This window comes from Canis lupus, chromosome 30 (assembly GCF_003254725.2).
Source record: "Canis lupus dingo isolate Sandy chromosome 30, ASM325472v2, whole genome shotgun sequence".
NCBI lineage: Eukaryota > Metazoa > Chordata > Mammalia > Carnivora > Canidae > Canis > Canis lupus.
The window spans coordinates 11287042-11304324 of record NC_064272.1 but is presented as its reverse complement, the minus strand read 5'-3'; the positions used below and the strand labels follow the sequence as shown (position 1 = coordinate 11304324).

General features: G+C 37.2%; 1 protein-coding gene and 1 long non-coding RNA gene across 13 annotated transcripts in view; one reads left to right on the top strand and one right to left on the bottom strand.

Moving 5' to 3' along the window:
* Positions 1 to 17283, top strand: part of LOC112676016 (uncharacterized) — a 109018-nt gene that overhangs the window by 78568 nt on the left and 13167 nt on the right. The window contains exon 4 of the long non-coding RNA XR_003146249.3: positions 3119 to 3183. This is a non-coding gene — a long non-coding RNA (uncharacterized LOC112676016). The remainder of the gene's footprint in view (positions 1 to 3118; positions 3184 to 17283) is intronic.
* Positions 1 to 17283, bottom strand: part of CTDSPL2 (CTD small phosphatase like 2) — an 88905-nt gene that overhangs the window by 68601 nt on the left and 3021 nt on the right. For 5 of the 12 annotated variants that reach the window (XM_049104002.1, XM_025472950.3, XM_035709161.2 and 2 more), the window contains exon 2: positions 7149 to 7205. The exons of 4 other annotated variants lie outside the window; for them this stretch is intronic. The gene's annotated coding sequence lies outside the window, so the exon portion shown is untranslated. Of the gene's footprint in view, positions 1 to 6026; positions 6271 to 7148; positions 7206 to 17283 lie in introns of all 12 variants that reach the window. 3 more of the 12 variants (XM_049104004.1, XM_049104000.1, XM_049104001.1) reach the window with 1 other exon arrangement.

Sequence of the window (17283 nt, the reverse complement as noted above, 5' to 3'; positions counted from 1 at the left end):
GCTTCATAATACCACTCTGTTTACTTTGTGCATATGCTTGATATTTTCCATTACAAAGTAGCAGAAACAACAAAAACCCTCACTACCAGAGCTACCAACAGGGTTCAACACTAAGAAACTATATTAAGTAAAAAAACAGCGTAGGACAGGATCAAATGAGAAAAGCAAAGAGAACATCTAGAAAAAAGGGGGCAGAGGAACATAAACTTAAGCAATCTCAAGAAAGCAATCCTCCATATTTTCAAACATAGGAAGTAAGAAAATAAAAGAAAGCTCCATTTAAGTCAAAAACTGTCTTGCACTAAATCTCCTCTTAAAAGTTCAAGAAAACAAATTTCACATTAAAAAGTAACAGAAATTAGATCAGAGCCCATATAGTCATCATAAGAAAAAAAAAAAAAAAAAGGAAGCACAGAACAAAACCTCTACCTTTTGGGGGCTCGTTGGTAGAGTACGTGACTTTTTTTTAAAAGACTTTATTATTATTATGTTTAATTTATTCACGAGAGACACACAGAGAGAGGCAGAGACACAGGCAGAAGGAGAAGCAGGCTCCCTGCGAGGAGCCTGATGTGGACTCTATCCCAGGACCCTGGATCACGACCTGAGCCAAAGGTAGATGTTCAACCACTTAGCCACCCAGGAGCCCCGAGTACGTGACTCTTGATCCTGAGGTCATGAATTTGAGCCCCACGTTGGATATGGAGCTTACTTTAAAAAAAGAAATAGAATATTATTTTTTGAATTAATTAACTAATTAATCCCTAACTTTCTTTTTTTTTTTAATCCCTAACTTTCTACAGACAAGACGACTGCAAAAGAGAAGTCCACAAAAACAGATCACAACTACACACTATTTCCAAGCAAGCTTAAAGACATTAATACTAAATTTTTATTTAAAGATTTTATTTATTTTTGATAGACACAGAGATTGAGAGGCAGAGACACAGGCAAAGGGAGAAGCAGGCTCCATGCAGGGAGGCCTATATGGGACTTGATCCCAGGACTCCAGGATCAGCCCTGAACCGAAAGCAGACACTTAACCCCTGAGCCACATAGACGTCCCAATTTTATTAACAATTTTTTTTAAAATTTTTATTTATTTATGATAGTCACAGAGAGAGAGAGAGGCAGAGACACAGGCAGAGGGAGAAGCAGGCTCCATGCACCGGGAGCCCGACGTGGGATTCGATCCCGGGTCTCCAGGATCGCGCCCTGGGCCAAAGGCAGGCGCCAAACCGCTGCGCCACCCAGGGATCCCTTATTAACAATTTTAACCAAGATTTGAGGAGAGAGAAATGAAGTGAAAGAACACAGAAAAAAAATTTTAAATTCATTTTAGAAACAGACCAAAAAAGAAGGAACAAAGAATTAAATAAACATAACAAAGAAGGAATATTTTCACACATTAGAAAAGATTCAAGAGGTACCTAGCTGGCTGAGTTGGTGGAGCATGCAACTGATCTTGGGGTTTTGAGTTCAAGCCCCATGTTGGGTATAGAGATTACTAAAAAATAAAAATCTTAAAAAAAAAGATCGAAGAGAAACTGGTAAATATTGGAAATGGATCAGATACTCAAAAACAAGAGAACTTATCAGAAAAAGTATGAAACTATATATTGAAAGAAACAGACCTGAGAATAGCAAATGTGAAGAAATAGTCTGATAGAAATTACTAGGACTTTTCTGAACTTTAAAGGGGAAAAAATCCTTTGGGCATCTAAGCAAGATGTAGGCAAACTTTTTCTTATAAAAGTATACAGTAGGGACACTTGGGTGGCTCAGCAGTTCAGCTTCTGCCTTCATCTCAGAGTGTGAATCTGGAGTCCCAGGATCGAGTCCCACATCAGGCTCCCTGCATAGAGCCTGCTTCTTCCTCTGCCTGTGTCTCTGCCTCTCTCTCTGTGTCTCAAATAAATAAATAAATAAATAAATAAATAAATAAAGCGAGCAGTAAATATTTTCGGCTTGCAGACCACAGGGTTAAAGTTAAATGAAATTCAAATATCAATGTCTAGGTCATGCTCACTGGTTTCAGTATTATCTATGGCACTGTACAACAAAAGCATCCAAAACAATATGTCAGTGAATGGGCATGGCTGCGAGCAATAAAATTGTGTTTACAAACACAGGTAGTCAGCCCATGGGCAGCAGTTTGCAGACCTCTGATATAGGCATGCACTAAGTGACTTTATAATGGAAAAAAAAAACTCTTCTAAATTTTCCAATAGCAACACTGATATATTAAAATAATTAAGAAAAGAACATGAAACCAAGAATTTTATATTCAACCAAGATAACAAGAATAATGGCCACAAACTATTATCAATGAGCAAGAACTCTAGTTATACTGTGTTCATGGAGCCCTTCTTAAAAAATCAATCAGCCCTTAAGCAAACAAAATTGGGGGATCCTTGAGTGGCTCAGCAGTTTGGCGCTTGCCTTCAGCCCAGGGCGTGATCCTGGAGTCCCGGGATCAAGACCCTCGTCAGGCTTCTTGCATGGAGCCTGCTTTTCCTCTATCTGTGTCTCTGCCTGTCTCTATCTGTGTCTCTCATGAATAAATAAATAAAATCTTAAAAAAAAAAAAAAGAAAAAACTGACTACAGATATTGCTTAAGAACTGATAGTGTCAAACATACAACATGTAGTTAGTTACTCATTCAGCAAAAATAAAATGAAGGTTGAAAGGGAGAGTATAGTATGTATATTCTCTGACAATGTAAATAAATATACTTAACTATTCTCTGACAATGTAAATAAATATACTTAACTATTTAAAAGTGAGGGATGAGGGCAGCCCCGGTGGCGCAGCGGTTTAGTGCCCCCTGCAGCCCGGGGTTTGATCCTGGAGACCCTGGATCAAGTCCCACATCAGGCTCCCTGCATGGAGCCTGCTTCTCCCTCTGCCTGTGCCTCTGCCTCTCTGTGTGTGTGTGTTTTTATGAATAAATAAATAAAATCTTTTTTAAAAAAAAGTGAGGGATGAATAGAAAGAACACAGCAAAAAGAGTATACATATGGCTTCAATAATCATATATATGATAACAGCACCGGCACTGCTATTGTAAGACTATTGTGAAATAAACCTAATTAATATCCAGATTTCTAATTCCAGGTCTGTCATCTACTGGATCCTGAGGAACCTAGACACAGTAGGGAACAAGACGACAGAGATACTGAGTAAGTTAAGATAAAATCCCTGGAATTCTGACTCTGGCCAGGTTAAGAGGTCAAAGATCTCCCCAAAGAGCAACCATTCAGTTGGACAAAATAATAAAAGCCACCATTTCAGTACTCTAGAAATCAACCAAAGACATGTAACAATCTGAGAATGTTTATAAGACTGCTCATATTTGGGTAAGAATATTAAGAGTCTGTCTGTGTCATTCTTATCTGGGGCTGCTCTACTCCGGTATCCTCTACCTACCTGCAAGCTCAGATGGTCTGTCAGGCTTACAGGACTGCCAATTTTGAGGTCTTCATAAAAAGAGACTCACATGATTTAAAGCAGTTGAGCAATGACCACACTGAGTGGTGTCCTCAGTTTAAGTGACAATTTCGGTATAAGTAATCATTTCTGTGGCAGGCAAACTATTAGGACCAACAGCTCTAAGAGTCTAAAGTTGCAGGGGTGCTGGGACAATCATATTCCTGGCTGAGGTAGCACACATGTACAGAGACTTAAAGAGGGCCCCACCTGTCCATATACCGAATCTTGCACATCAAAATTTCTTTTTGGGGATCCCTGGGTGGCTTGGCGCCTGCTCTCAGCATGGAGTCTGCTTCTCCCTCTGCCTGTGTCTCTGCCTCTCTCTCTCTATGTCTATCATGAATGGATGAAATAAAATCTTAAAAAAAAAATTTATTTTTAATTTTTAAAATGTTTGCTAACTGAAAGAAAAAATGACTTTAAATTGTAGTAATGACTGGTTAAATTAAATGTTTTAATTATATTTATAGGCTACCTCTAGTTCTCATTTCATTAAATGCCTATGTATGCCCTTTCCTCATTTTTTTCTAAGGATCAAAACACTAAAGTTGAAAAAGACTTTAGTTCAACTTCCCCAAAGCAGAAATCTTTCAGGTAGTTTTCCTTGTCTAACGGTACCTAGAATGTGCTCAAATGCTTAAGGAGACTTGAAGTTCACTACTTCCCAACGCAAATATTTATAAATGTTAAATGTTCTAACCAAAAAAATTTAAAGTCAACTGAATAAAATCTATATTACACCATCAATTCCCTTATCTAATAAAGAAGAATTTCTAGGGGTACCTGAGTGGCTTAGTGAGTTGAGCATCTGACTTTTGATCTCATCTCAGGGGTCATGAGTTCAACCCCTGCACTGTGTTGGGCTCCACACTGGGTATAGAGCCTACTTAAAAAGTAAATAAATAAAATAAAGAAGAATTTCTAAGAAGAATTCTAGCAACTTAGTTAAGCATAATTTTTGTTTTAAACTCAAAGCTTAAAAAAAAAAAACTCAAAGCTTGTAAAGTTTTTTCATTTTATTTTTTTTAATTTTTAAAAAGATTCTATTTATTTATTCATGAGAGACAGAGAGAGAGAGAGACACACACAGGCAGAGACACAGGCAGAGGGAGAAGCAGGCTCCCTGCAAGGAGCCCAACGTGGGACTCAATCCCGGGTCTCCAGGATCACACCCCAGGCCGAAGGTGGTGCTAAACTGTTAAGCCACCAGGGCTGCCCAAGTTTTTTCATTTTAATACTTAAAAACAAATATAACTTTTTTAGTTTGCCAATTATGGCTTAATTTAGAGGAAGATATTTGCATTATTTGCCCCACAAAAGAATGGAACTATGACTAACACTTCAAAAATACTTTGTATTTCCAAGGATCTCAATAAATATTTGCTAATTTAATCTCCTGGCATTTCTTACAGATTACTAAAATCCTAAAATAAAGGTCCAAATGTCCATGCTTAACTGAATACTGAAACATAATCCAAACAAGCACACTACTATTATAGCACATCACAAGCATAATCCAAAAAGCATGGTGTAAAAAGTATCGTATTGGTTTTCTAGTAAGTTTGCTGTCCACTCCAGAAAACCAACCCTTAACCTATCCTTTTCAAAAATAAAGTACCTATCTTAACTACATGGATCTGAATATGGAAAATGTTAAAGTGATATAATAACCAACAGCCATCCTTTATTAACTGCTAGGTACAAGGGACCGTCCTAAGTGCTTTGTAAACACATTATTTCACTTAATCTTTCAACAACATAAAGTAGTGTCCATTATTTCCATCTTACAATGGAGGAAAATGAGGTGGAGAAAATGGCAGAAGTGTTTTAAGTAACAATTTCCAGGTAATTTCAATAAAAAATAACCGACAATATAAAAATGGTATATTTATCACCAACAAAAAGCTAATTAGAAAGGTACCAAAAATTTAATTTCCATTAGCCTCTAAAGTTTGTTCTTACTTCTGCTCTTTTCTAAATACATAGTCATTCACAAGTGATTTTCCTGCTGAACCCCTATCTATACAAAGCCTTAAAATAGGGTTAACTTACAAACAGCTGTGTTTACAAATTGGCAGTTAGAAGCTCAAAATAAAACTTCTCATTGAAATAGTGTTACAAATGGGGGTTACAGTTCCAGGGTAGCTCCTATAGTATATTTTTACCCATAATGTAACTGAATAGAAAAACCTAGGGACACCTGGGTAGCTCAGAGCCCTGGTGGCTCAGCTGTTTAAGTATCTGATTCTTGGTTTTGGCTCAAGACATAATCTCAGGGTCCCAGAACCCAGCCCCAAATCAGGTTCCATGCTCAGTGGGGAGTCTCTTTCTCCCCCACCCCATTTGCCCCTTCCCCGGCTCTAAAATAAACAAATCTTTAAGAAAGAAAAGAAAAATCTAAAATCTACATCATTACACCAACCATGTGGAAAACTATACTCCATATTTCTACACCAAGCCTATCGATAGCAAAACTATCTCTAGTGCTGGGAAAACTGAATATTCAAATGCAAAAAATGAAACTGATCCTTACCTTACAGTGTACAAAAAAACTAACTCAAAATGGATCAAAGACCCTAAGAGTTAAAGTCTCAGAAGAAAACAGGGGATGAGGGACGCCCGGGTGGCTCAGCGGTTTAGCGCCTGCCTTCGGCCCAGGGTGTGATCCTGGAGTCCTGGGATCGAGTCCCACGTCCGGCTCCCTTCATGGATTCTGCTTCTCTCTCTGCCTGTGTCTCTGCCTCTCTCTGTGTCTCTCATGAATAAATAAACAAAATCTTTAAAAAAAAAGAAAGAAAAGAAAAGAAAACAGAGGATGAGCTCATGACACTGGATTTGGCAATGATTTCTTGGATAGGACACCAAAGCAACAAGCAACAAAAGAAAAAAATGATATACTGGACTACATCAAAGTTAAAAACTTTTGTGCATCAAAAGACACTATGAACAGTGAAAAGGTAACTATGAAAGAAAAGAAAATATGTGCAAATCATCTCTCTCATAAAGGTTTAAATATCCAGAATATATTTTAAAAACTCCTACAATAACAACAAATCAAGCAACCTGGTTCAAAACTGGGTAGAAGATTTGAACAGATATTTCTCCAAAGAAGATACACAAATAAGCACATCAAAAAATGCTGAACATCACTAATCATTAGAGAAATGCAAACCAAAACCACAATGAGATACCTCTTCATATTCATTAGGATGGCTATTATCAAAAAACAGAAAATAAGAGGTATCAACAAGGATGTGGAGAAACTGGAATCCTTGTACACTGCTGATAAAAATGCAAATTGATTCAGCCACTGTGGAAAGTACTATGGCAGTTCCTCAAAAAATTAAACATAGAATTACCATATGATCTAGCATTTCTACTTCTAGGTATATACTCTATAAAGAATTGAAAGCAAACAGATAATTGCATAGCCATTGCCACAGCAGCATTATTCACAACAGCCAAAAGGTGAAAGCAAAAGTGTCTATCAACAGACGGATGAGCAAAATGTGATATACATATACAATGGAATATTATTCAGCCCTAAAAAGGAAGAAATTCTGCAATATGCTACAACATGGATAAAACTTGGTAACATTATGCTAAGGAAAATAAATCAGTCACAAAAGGACAAATATTGTATGATTTCACTTACATGAGGTTCCTACTCAAATTCAGTAGAGACATAAAGTAGAATAGTGGTTGCCAGGGCCTGAGGGAAGGAGGGGAAAGAGGATTATTATTTAATAGATATGGACTTTCACATCAGGAAGAAAAAGTTCTAGAGATGGATAGTGGTAATGGCTGCACAAGATGAATGTACTTAATACCACTGAATTGTACATTTAAAAACAGTTAAAATGGAAAAAAAAACCACAGTTAAAATGGTAAATTTTATCTTATATTTAACCACAATTAAAAAGGAAAAAAAACTACAAATCTCCACTAATCCTTTTTTCTAAGCCACTAATGATAGTGTAAGGTAAAGGTTTCCAAGAGAGTAAGAGAGGGAGACTCTGGAATGGGAAAACAAAATCTCTTTCTAAAAAAATTTTTAACAAACTTCTGTATAAAGGGGAAGAACAACAGTACAGAAAAGGGGACTAAGTAAAATTTGCCCTCCTATTCTGCTGTTCATATATTTACTACTTATAAGAACTGACAAAATAACCTGTAGACTAAAAAATGGTGGACTGTCAGATATACAAAGTACAGAAATATTTCATCTAAATTTGAGATAAAAATTTTAGTATTTCCTGGTTTTTCTGGGCCTTTCAGGAAATGGAATGGAAAGATAAGCAGGGTTGGGAAAAAGAGGGGTTTGAGGAAAAGATAACAAAAACTGTAAAGGATGGGAGGGCCTGGGTAGCTCAGTCAGTTAAGTATCTGCCTTTGACTCAGATTATGATCTCCGAGACCTGGGATCAGGTTCTGGGATCGAGCGGCACGCACGTCATGCTCCCTGCTCGTCTGGGAGTCTGCCTCTGCCCCTCCCCCTGCTCATTTTTTTTTCTCTCTCTCTCAAATAAATAATCAAATCTTTAAAATAAATAAATAAACAAACAAGACCTGAAAAGTTGCAAGGCCTGATTTAGCACAGAGGGGCAATTACTGAAAGAGATCCATTCTGATGTCCAGATACACAGAGCCTACTCTTGACTTAGACTGGACTTGGGACAACAGAGATATTCCTGAGTTCATCACCAGGCTAATAAACACAGATCAATAACTGTAATCTACCATGGGAAGAGAATAAGGAGCATTTACAGTCTGCATAGAGGTACAAGTACACAAGGACAGCCAAAAATTGAGAGTCAATCAGGAAAACTGAAAAACCCTTTCTCTCCTGCCTTCATTTCTAGCTTAAGCACAAAGTAACACTAGAGAAGTTTGAAATCAATCAATGATGCATTTAAAATACTCTTTGCAAAGAAAAATTCTTTGCAACAACAAAACCAAAACTCAGCTTATTCGGACTGCTACACTAAAAAAAATCCAGGTATGCAGTTTTCCAGGTATATATATTCTATCTACTCAGTCTTTACTGTCCTATTTATGATATCTAGTGTTCGATAAAATATTGCAAGACACACAAAAAAAGAATATACAACCCACTGTCAAGAGACAAAGCATTCAGCAGAACCAAAAATCAATGAGGTCAAAAACAGAAAACTCAATGAAATCAAAAGCTGATTTTTAGAAAAGATCAATAAATTGATAAACCTCTAGCAAGACTAAGGAAAAAAAGACACAAATTACAAATATCAAGAATGGGAAGGTGAAAATCACTACACACCCCGCAGACGTAAGAACAATATTGGAATGTTATAAACTTTATGTCCATATATTCAACAATTTAGATGAAAGTCAAATTCTTAAAAAAACATGAACACAAGAGATCACACAAGAATAGGTAACCTGGGGATCCCTGGGTGGCGCAGCGGTTTGGCGCCTGCCTTTGGCCCAGGGCGTGATCCTGGAGACCCGGGATCGAATCCCACATCAGGCTCCCGGTGCATGGAGCCTGCTTCTCCCTCTGCCTGTGTCTCTGCCTCTCTCTCTCTCTCTCTGTGTGACTATCATAAATAAATAAAAATTAAAAAAAAAAAAAGAATAGGTAACCTGATCAGCCCTATATCTATCTATAAAAATTCAAATTATAGGACAAGTGTTCAACACAGGGGTGCAGATGAGTTCACTGTAGAATCCTACCAAACATTTAAAACAAAAACACCAAATCTACAAACTCTTTTAGAAAACAGAAAGGAACACTTCCCAACTCATTTTCATGAGGTCAGCATTACCCTGATAACAAAATTAAATGGTACATATTAACTGGGCCAAATACCAGTCAGATACTGCCTACTCAACACTTGCCATAACCTAATATTATTATTTAAACTTAAAATGTAAAAGGAAGAATTTTGAATATGCACATACTGCCTCATCTTGATAATTCTATTTATGTTAGAATTTAACATATCCTTTAAGTTCTCTGGAGCTCCATTACTAGATAAGTTCTTTCCTATTATCAGTAATATAGAATAAAACAAGATTGGGAAATGAGTACACTATGGAAATAAATACTACTAACGACAATGACACATTAAGGGTGCAAACTCCTGATGTTGCAGAAGGGGGTGAGTATATAATGTAAAACGTTTCCACTTCTTCAACATTTAAACCAGATCTCATTTCAGGAATAGAAAAAACTGATTGCTCATCAATCTAAAACTGGGCAATGAACTTCGCTTTCTATTTACCTGCAGGCCAGTTAAAAGGATTGGGAAAGTTGTGAGGGTGTGAAAAGAAAAGCCTCTTCCAGGGATGCCTGGGTGGCTCAGTGGTTTAGCATCTGCCTTCCGCTGAGCGTGATCCTGGAGTCCCAGGATGGAGTCCCACATTTGGCTCCCTGCATGGAGCCTGCTTCTTCCTCTGCCTGTGTCTCTCATGAATAAATAAATAAAATCTTAAAAAAAAAAAAAAGCCTCTTCCAAATGCTCACTACCAATTACAAAGTTAATTCTGCTAGTTTCTCTATCACCTCTAAATTTCAGATTCACATCCAACAGCCTTCTCAACACTTCTCAACACACTCAACATGTGGCACCGCAAATTCAACTTACCCAAAACTGAACTCACTTTTCCACCCTCATTCACAGACTTGCTCTTCCTACTATATATTTCCTACTATATTCCTATTTTAAAAGCTTATTTATTTAAGCAATTTCTACACCCAGTGTGGGGCTCAAACTCACAAAGCCAAGATCAAAAGCCACATGCGTGCTCTAACGACTGAGCCAGCCAGGACCCCCTCCTACATGCTTGATCACAAGTAATGCTACTGCCATCTATCTAATCAACCAAACCAGAAATCATCCTAAACATCCTGCTCATTCCTCCTCTCCCTTGTCCCCCAGAGAGTCAATCGTCACATCCTGATGATTTTACCTCTAAATCATTTCTCAGTCTGTCCCCTTTAAATCCATCCTCCACACTCCACAAATCTGCCTGTTCCTTCTCATTAACTGCCTTCAAAATAAAGACTGAACTCTGGCATATATATATATAAAACCCTACACGATCTACCTCTCCAAGCCTTTTTTCATTGCTATTTGCTGTGCCACTCTTTGCAGTCCAATAGTAATAGTTTCCTGCCACGTTGTGCTGTATGTATCCTGCTTCTGCTTTTCTCTTTACCACAAACATTCTTTCAACTAATTCTTACCTTCATCACTGAAAGCTTGGCTCAAGTATCATGCACTCCAGTAAGTTAAGTAACCACCTCCACATCCCTAAGCCTATGTAAACCTGTGATTATCGCTACCTAAGCTCTTAACAAATCCTATTGAAATAATTTATGTATCTTTAATTATACTAGACTGTAAGAGTCTTGAAGGCAAAAGTCTTATCTGTAACTCCAGTAACCTGGCACAAAAGAAAATTCAAACTCTGTTGAACTACACCATAATTTTTCTCATTTTCCTCAGAGACCAGAGAAAAAACTATGTCACTAAAACATAAACAATCCTCACTGCAGCAATCAATTCTTACTCACAAAAAAAAAAAAGAACTATAAATAAAACTAAAAATGTTTCTTCCTCATAAGATTTCCTTCCTCTTCACAAAATCCCTGATTCCAAGCAATATCTGAAGCAAACAATTACAGTTACAAATTATCTTGTGTTAACAAGATTATAATAATGCTACAAGCATAAATTCAGTTAATAATTTGCTACTGAGGTCTTTAGTGCACAAATTTCTATCAAAACAACAAAACAGCACACTACATATAAAAGATTCTTAACAAATTATCTAGGACTAGCCTAATGTACATCCTTTAAACAAGTATTTGCTGAATGAAGCAGAGAAGAGGGAAATAAAAGTGGGTAATAAGTATAAAGAAAACTATAAAAAGATTAGATATCAAGCTTTAAAGGAAAAGTCTGGGTTTTCCCATTAAATCTAGATATACGTAATTTTATAAGTTGGCAATATAAAGAATATATGCATGCAAGGTTATGGAGTAGCCTCCTAAGGGAGTTATTGAAGGATAATAGGGAAGTATCAGTCCTGAATCTTACCATTAGTTAAGTGTGACACTGATCAACCAATGATTAAGTGATCATGCAATCATTCTAGCATTTGATTTCAACAGAAGTTTTGGGTTTTTTTTAAGGTTTTATTTATTTATTCATGAGAGACAGAGAGAGAGGCAGAGACACAGGCAGAGGCAGAGGCAAGCTCCATGCAGGGAACCCGATGTAGGGCTTGATCCCAGGACTCCAGGATCACACACTGGGCCAAAGGCAGACACTTAACTGCTGAGCCACCCAGGCATCCCTGATTTCCTCAACAGAAGTTGTTACTGGACATCAGTTCTATGCATTTCACTACATGTAAATTTTACCTTAAAAAAAAAAAAAAAAGAGAGCTGCCAAAATGGGAAATGAGTCATTAATTAATCTGAGCTGTTTTCATCCTTCCATTACATACAACTCATCCCACAGCACCCTAATTAAGACAAACATTTACTACATGGTAAGTCTTCAGAATGGCTCATCATTAATAAAACAAAGACTTTACTGGACTAGATGACCCCTTTGGTCTCCTCTAGCTCTAGATTTCCAAGGGTTTGTTAATTTATAGTGTTATAAATGGTATCACTACTAAATTTATACTCATGAGAGAAAAAGCTAAAAATCACTGCCTTCATTGATACCAAATAACATTTTCAAAAGTGTCAGCATCTATTTTCATGATCTATATTTCTAGCCTGACTAATCTGAAATCAACAGCTTCAGATATTACAACTGTCCACTTTAATCTCCACTTCACCCCTAAGCCTTCATTAAATGATTTCAGAGAGGAAGAGATTTCTCTGTCCCTCCTACTTAACACCTAATAAAAGTCAAAAATCAATTAGAGCAGAAAGAATAAGTAGAGGAGTATTACACAAGCATCAACTCTACTACAAAAAGAGTTTTCAGGGCAGCCCGAAAACTCAGCTCAGCTGTTTAGCGCTGCCTCCAGCCAAGGGCCTGATCCTGGAGACCGTGGATCGAGTCCCACGTCGGGCTCCCTGCATGGAGCCTGCTTCTCCCTCTGCCTGTGTCTCTGCCTCTCTCTCTCTCTGTATCTCTCATGGATAAATAAATAAAATCTTTAAAAAAAAAAAAAAGTTTTCATCAAATACTTCCCCCAAAAAAGCATGTGATAAAGACAGGTGGTCTTTTGGAGTTATTACTATTTTTGATGTATGACTTTCTCTTTTTTATTAACATTGTAAAATTCTTCAAAAACTACTAAATATAATAAACTTATAACCAAAAGCACTTATCAAAATATAGAGAATATATAAAAAATAGAAGAGCTGCTGAGTTAGGTTGATAAAATTATGAGGATTTTTTCCTCTCAAAATTTTCTTTGATGAACAACAACAAAGAATGCTTTTTCTAAATCCATGATCAATTATTTTTCTCTAGAGAAATAAAATATGTGGACTGTTAAATTAGTGATGACTGAAACACTCTGAGAATAGAGGGCATTATTCAGTTTGTTAATCACTGAAAAAACTTACTAAGGCACAGTCATTCAGATATATGTTTTAAAATACTACTAGTGGTACCCCACTTAAAACCTTGTATGTCCTCAGTAGAAATATCCTTAGGGCAAAATCAATATATATTATATATCCTGCTGAGGACATTTTTATATTTCTTTTTTTTTTAATTTTATTTATTTATTCATGAGACACACACACAGAGAGAGAGAGAGAGAGAGAGAGGCACAGACACAGGCAGAGGGAGAAGCAGGCTCCATTCCATGCAGGGAGCCTGATGTGGGACTCGATCCTGGGTCTCCAGGACCACACCCGGGACTGAAGGTGGCGCTAAGCCACTGAGCCACCCAGGCTGCCCTGTATTTCTTTCACCTAATCTTTAACAACAGTAATTTGAAGATTGTTTTAACTACCATCAATAAATATGATTTAAACATCTTGTAAAAAGAGCATTCGGGCAGCCCGAGTGGCTCAGCAGTTTGGTGCCGCCTTCAGCCCAGGGTGTGGTCCTGGAGACCGGGGATCGAGTCCCGCATCGGGCTCCCTGCATGGAGCCTGCTTCTCCCTCTGCCTGTGTCTCTGACTCTCTCTGTGTGTCTCTCATGAATAAATAAATAAAATCTTAAAAAAAAAAAAAACATTCAACTACATGGTATGAAAAAAATTCCTATCAGTAACACTTGATGGAGTGGTTCTCCACTCAGCAGGAGGTCTGCTTCCCCCTCTCCCTCTGTGCACTCTATCACTCTCTCAAATAAATAAATAAAAATTCTTTAAAAAAAATACATTTACAGTACCTGAAATAATCCCTACTATTATTATACCACATTCCAAGGAAAAGTTAGTCATTTTGATGGAGATAAACTAAAGACAAGATCTATGAAGAGTGAACTTTTAAGTAAACTCCACCCCCAACATGGGACTTGAACTCACACCCCAGGATCAAAAGTCTCACATGCCCTAATGATTTCAATAGAAATTCACCTGGCTGGCAGTCGGTAAGCTCACGACTCTTGATTTTGGGGTCGTGGTTCAAGCCCCAGGTTGGGGGCAAAGACTACATAAAAACTAAAATCCAAATAAACAAATAACTTGTCAAAGACAAGGTATAATCATAATTCTCTAAGAGAACTACATTTTGTTTGCTATAACTAAAAAAATAACAAGGTAGACTCTCAATAAGGAAAAGTGCTTGATTGTTTGAAATGTGATTGTGAATATTTTTCAAATAATTTTTATTAGTACCTCAGAAAATTAAAGGATTATATAATTACCTTATTTAACAAAATATACTAAAACAGGTACTTGTAAGGTCAGTGAAAGGGGGATGCCTGGGTAGCTCAGCGGGTGAGCATCTGCCTTTGGTTGAGGGCGTAATCCCGGAGTCCCAGGATCGAGTCCCACATCAGGCTCCCTGCAATGGAGCCTGCTTCTCCCTCTCCCTCTGCCTATGTCTCTGCCTCTCTCTGTCTCTCATAAATAAATAAAATCTTAAAAAAAAAAAAGGGGGGGGTCAGTGAAAGGTTAATCATTTTCAATGAAACAGGATAATCATACATATTTGGGGAATACCAGGAAGAAAACAATTATTACTAAAACAAATAATCATAGTTTTTTTTTCTCAACTAAAAAGATACTTATGTGTTCTGGATATTTTTCTTTTAAAGAGTAATATACTCTTTGGAGCACATGGGTGGCTCAGTCAGTTGAGCATCTGCTTTTGACTCAGGTCATGATCTCTTGGTTCTGGGATGGAGCCCCCCATCTGCTTCTCCCTCACCCTTTGTCCTCCCCCACCCCGCAATTGTGCAATCTCTCTCTCTCTCACACAAATTAATAAAATCTTTTTAAAAAAGTAACATACTTTTTTCAATAAGGCATACTTCTAAATTCCTAATTAAAGATTAAACTGGTCAACCTGAGAAACTTAAACTATCGTTATGCTGCTAATAGGGTCTTAATCTTCCCCCTCTTATTTACTTTTAGCAATATCTCTGCTTTTTTACTTCCCAAAGAATTTTTTTAAAGATTTTATTTATTTATTTGAGAGAGAGAGAACATGAGCAGAGGGAGGGGCAGATGGAGAAGCTGAGCAGGAATCAGATGCGGGACTCAATCCCAGGACTCCAGGATCATGGCCTGAGCTGAAGGCAGATGATCAACTGACTAAGCCACTCAGGTGCCCCTCAAAGAATTACTTGATATGGAAGAATTTAATCCAAAAAAAGAAAACATTCTTCCTGAAAGATATAAACAACTATTACTAAATATTAATCTCTATTATCTATGCAGTATTCAAGTGCCTTTATTTTTAAAAAGATTTTATTTATTAGAGAGCATGCGCAAGGGGGGGGGGGAGTGGCAGGCAGAGGGAGAGGGAGAAGAAGCGGGCTCCCTACTGAGCAGGGAGCCTGATGTGGGGCTCCATCCCAGAACCTTGGGATCATAACCCAAGCCTAAGGCAGATGCTTATTAACAACTGAGCCACTCAGGTGGCCCTTAAGTCCCTTCTAATACTACAGCTTTAAGTTTCTTTAAAGTAGTAAACACATTTCCTTATACTAAAATTATTACAGCTCTTATGAAAACATGATTGCTAAAACCTCAAGTTAAAGTACTGCTGATGATTCATGTTTAATCTAGACATACTTCCTTTCCTACAATCTCTCTAAATAAATACAGGAGAATTTATGAATACCATAAAACATGGGATTCAAAATATACTCAAATGGTCTATTGTGACCTTATAATAAAGTTAAAAGACTTATTACGTAAAAATTTTACAACACTACTTTTTAAAAATGGCATATTAGTGTTTCCCTACACTTTTTTTTTTTTTTTTTTTAAGATTTTGTTTATTTATTCATGAGACACAGAGAGAGAGGCAGAGACACAGGCAGAGGGAGAAGCAGGCTCCATGCAGGGAGCCTGATGTGGGACTCGATCCGGGGTCTCCAGGATCACGCCCTGGGCTGAAGGTGGCGCTAAACCGCTAAGCCACCCAACCCAGGCTGCCCTCCCTTCATTCTTCTAAACCGTATTAACTGGGGGACCTAGAGATGAGGGAAGCAAACAAAAGGGCTAGCCAAACCAATAAGCCATATTTGTCCTTAAGATTCTACCATTCTTCTTTAGCCCACACTTAGTCTTACCCCTCATTACTGTCAGATTCACAAGATTCGTAAAGGACCCCAAGAAACCCAAGCTTCTCACTACAACTCAACCCTTATCATGCCTTTTCCCGCTAAACAGTGTTCCTATATGCCACACCTCTCCTGATCAGTGAGTGCATAAAATCTTACTTCTACATTCCACTGCCTCTGAACCCTCACCTGTTTGTGGTATCAGCAAGTTTATTTGATAAACTAATATGGGATAATATTACCAATAAAAGACAACAGTTTAAATTTTCTCCAGAGAATTTGTGATTTTAAACATTATTTTATTTATTTATTTGAATTTAGCATTATATGGTTTCACTCATACAGGGAATATAAGAAATATCAATAGGTCATTTTAAAAATGAATTCCATAACACACCAGACACAAAGTTTGGCACTGGCAATTCTCAAATTATGCTACACAGTCAACCATCTAATCTACCTATCTGTAATGTAGATCCAATTACAATTTAATACAGTTTAAACTAAAAATTAATGTAGTCATATACAACCAGTAGGGAATATATGTCTGGCTTAGATATATGCCTCGTGGCAAATGTCAAGTAAGTGATAACTAAAATTATGACTGTATGGTTTTATCATAAGTCTTATATCTGTTAAATCTTCTCACTTTCAAAGTAGAGCAAATGACTCTCTGTAGCTAATCCAGTTCAAACAGGTAACTTTCTTTTAATTTCTTAAAATTTTTACGTAATCTCTATATATCTCTAATGTGGGGTTTGAACTCATGACCCCAAGACCAAGAGTTGCGTGCTCTACCAACTGGGTCAAGCAGGCCCCTAAAATGGTCAGGTAACCTTTTACCCACCCAGAAAAATTACCTTAGCACACCATATATGAGGACTTTTTCAGAACATTTGATACTTATGACTTTACAGTGTCTTTTCTACTTTATGATTTTTCACAACTTGGTCAATTACAAATATAATTACACAGTTTACTTCAAATTCTAACAAACCACTTTATTCTTTATTGCATTAATCCAAAGTACAGTCTCTTATGACTGAGATAATTTAATACCATTTCATTCCATCTGCAATTAATCC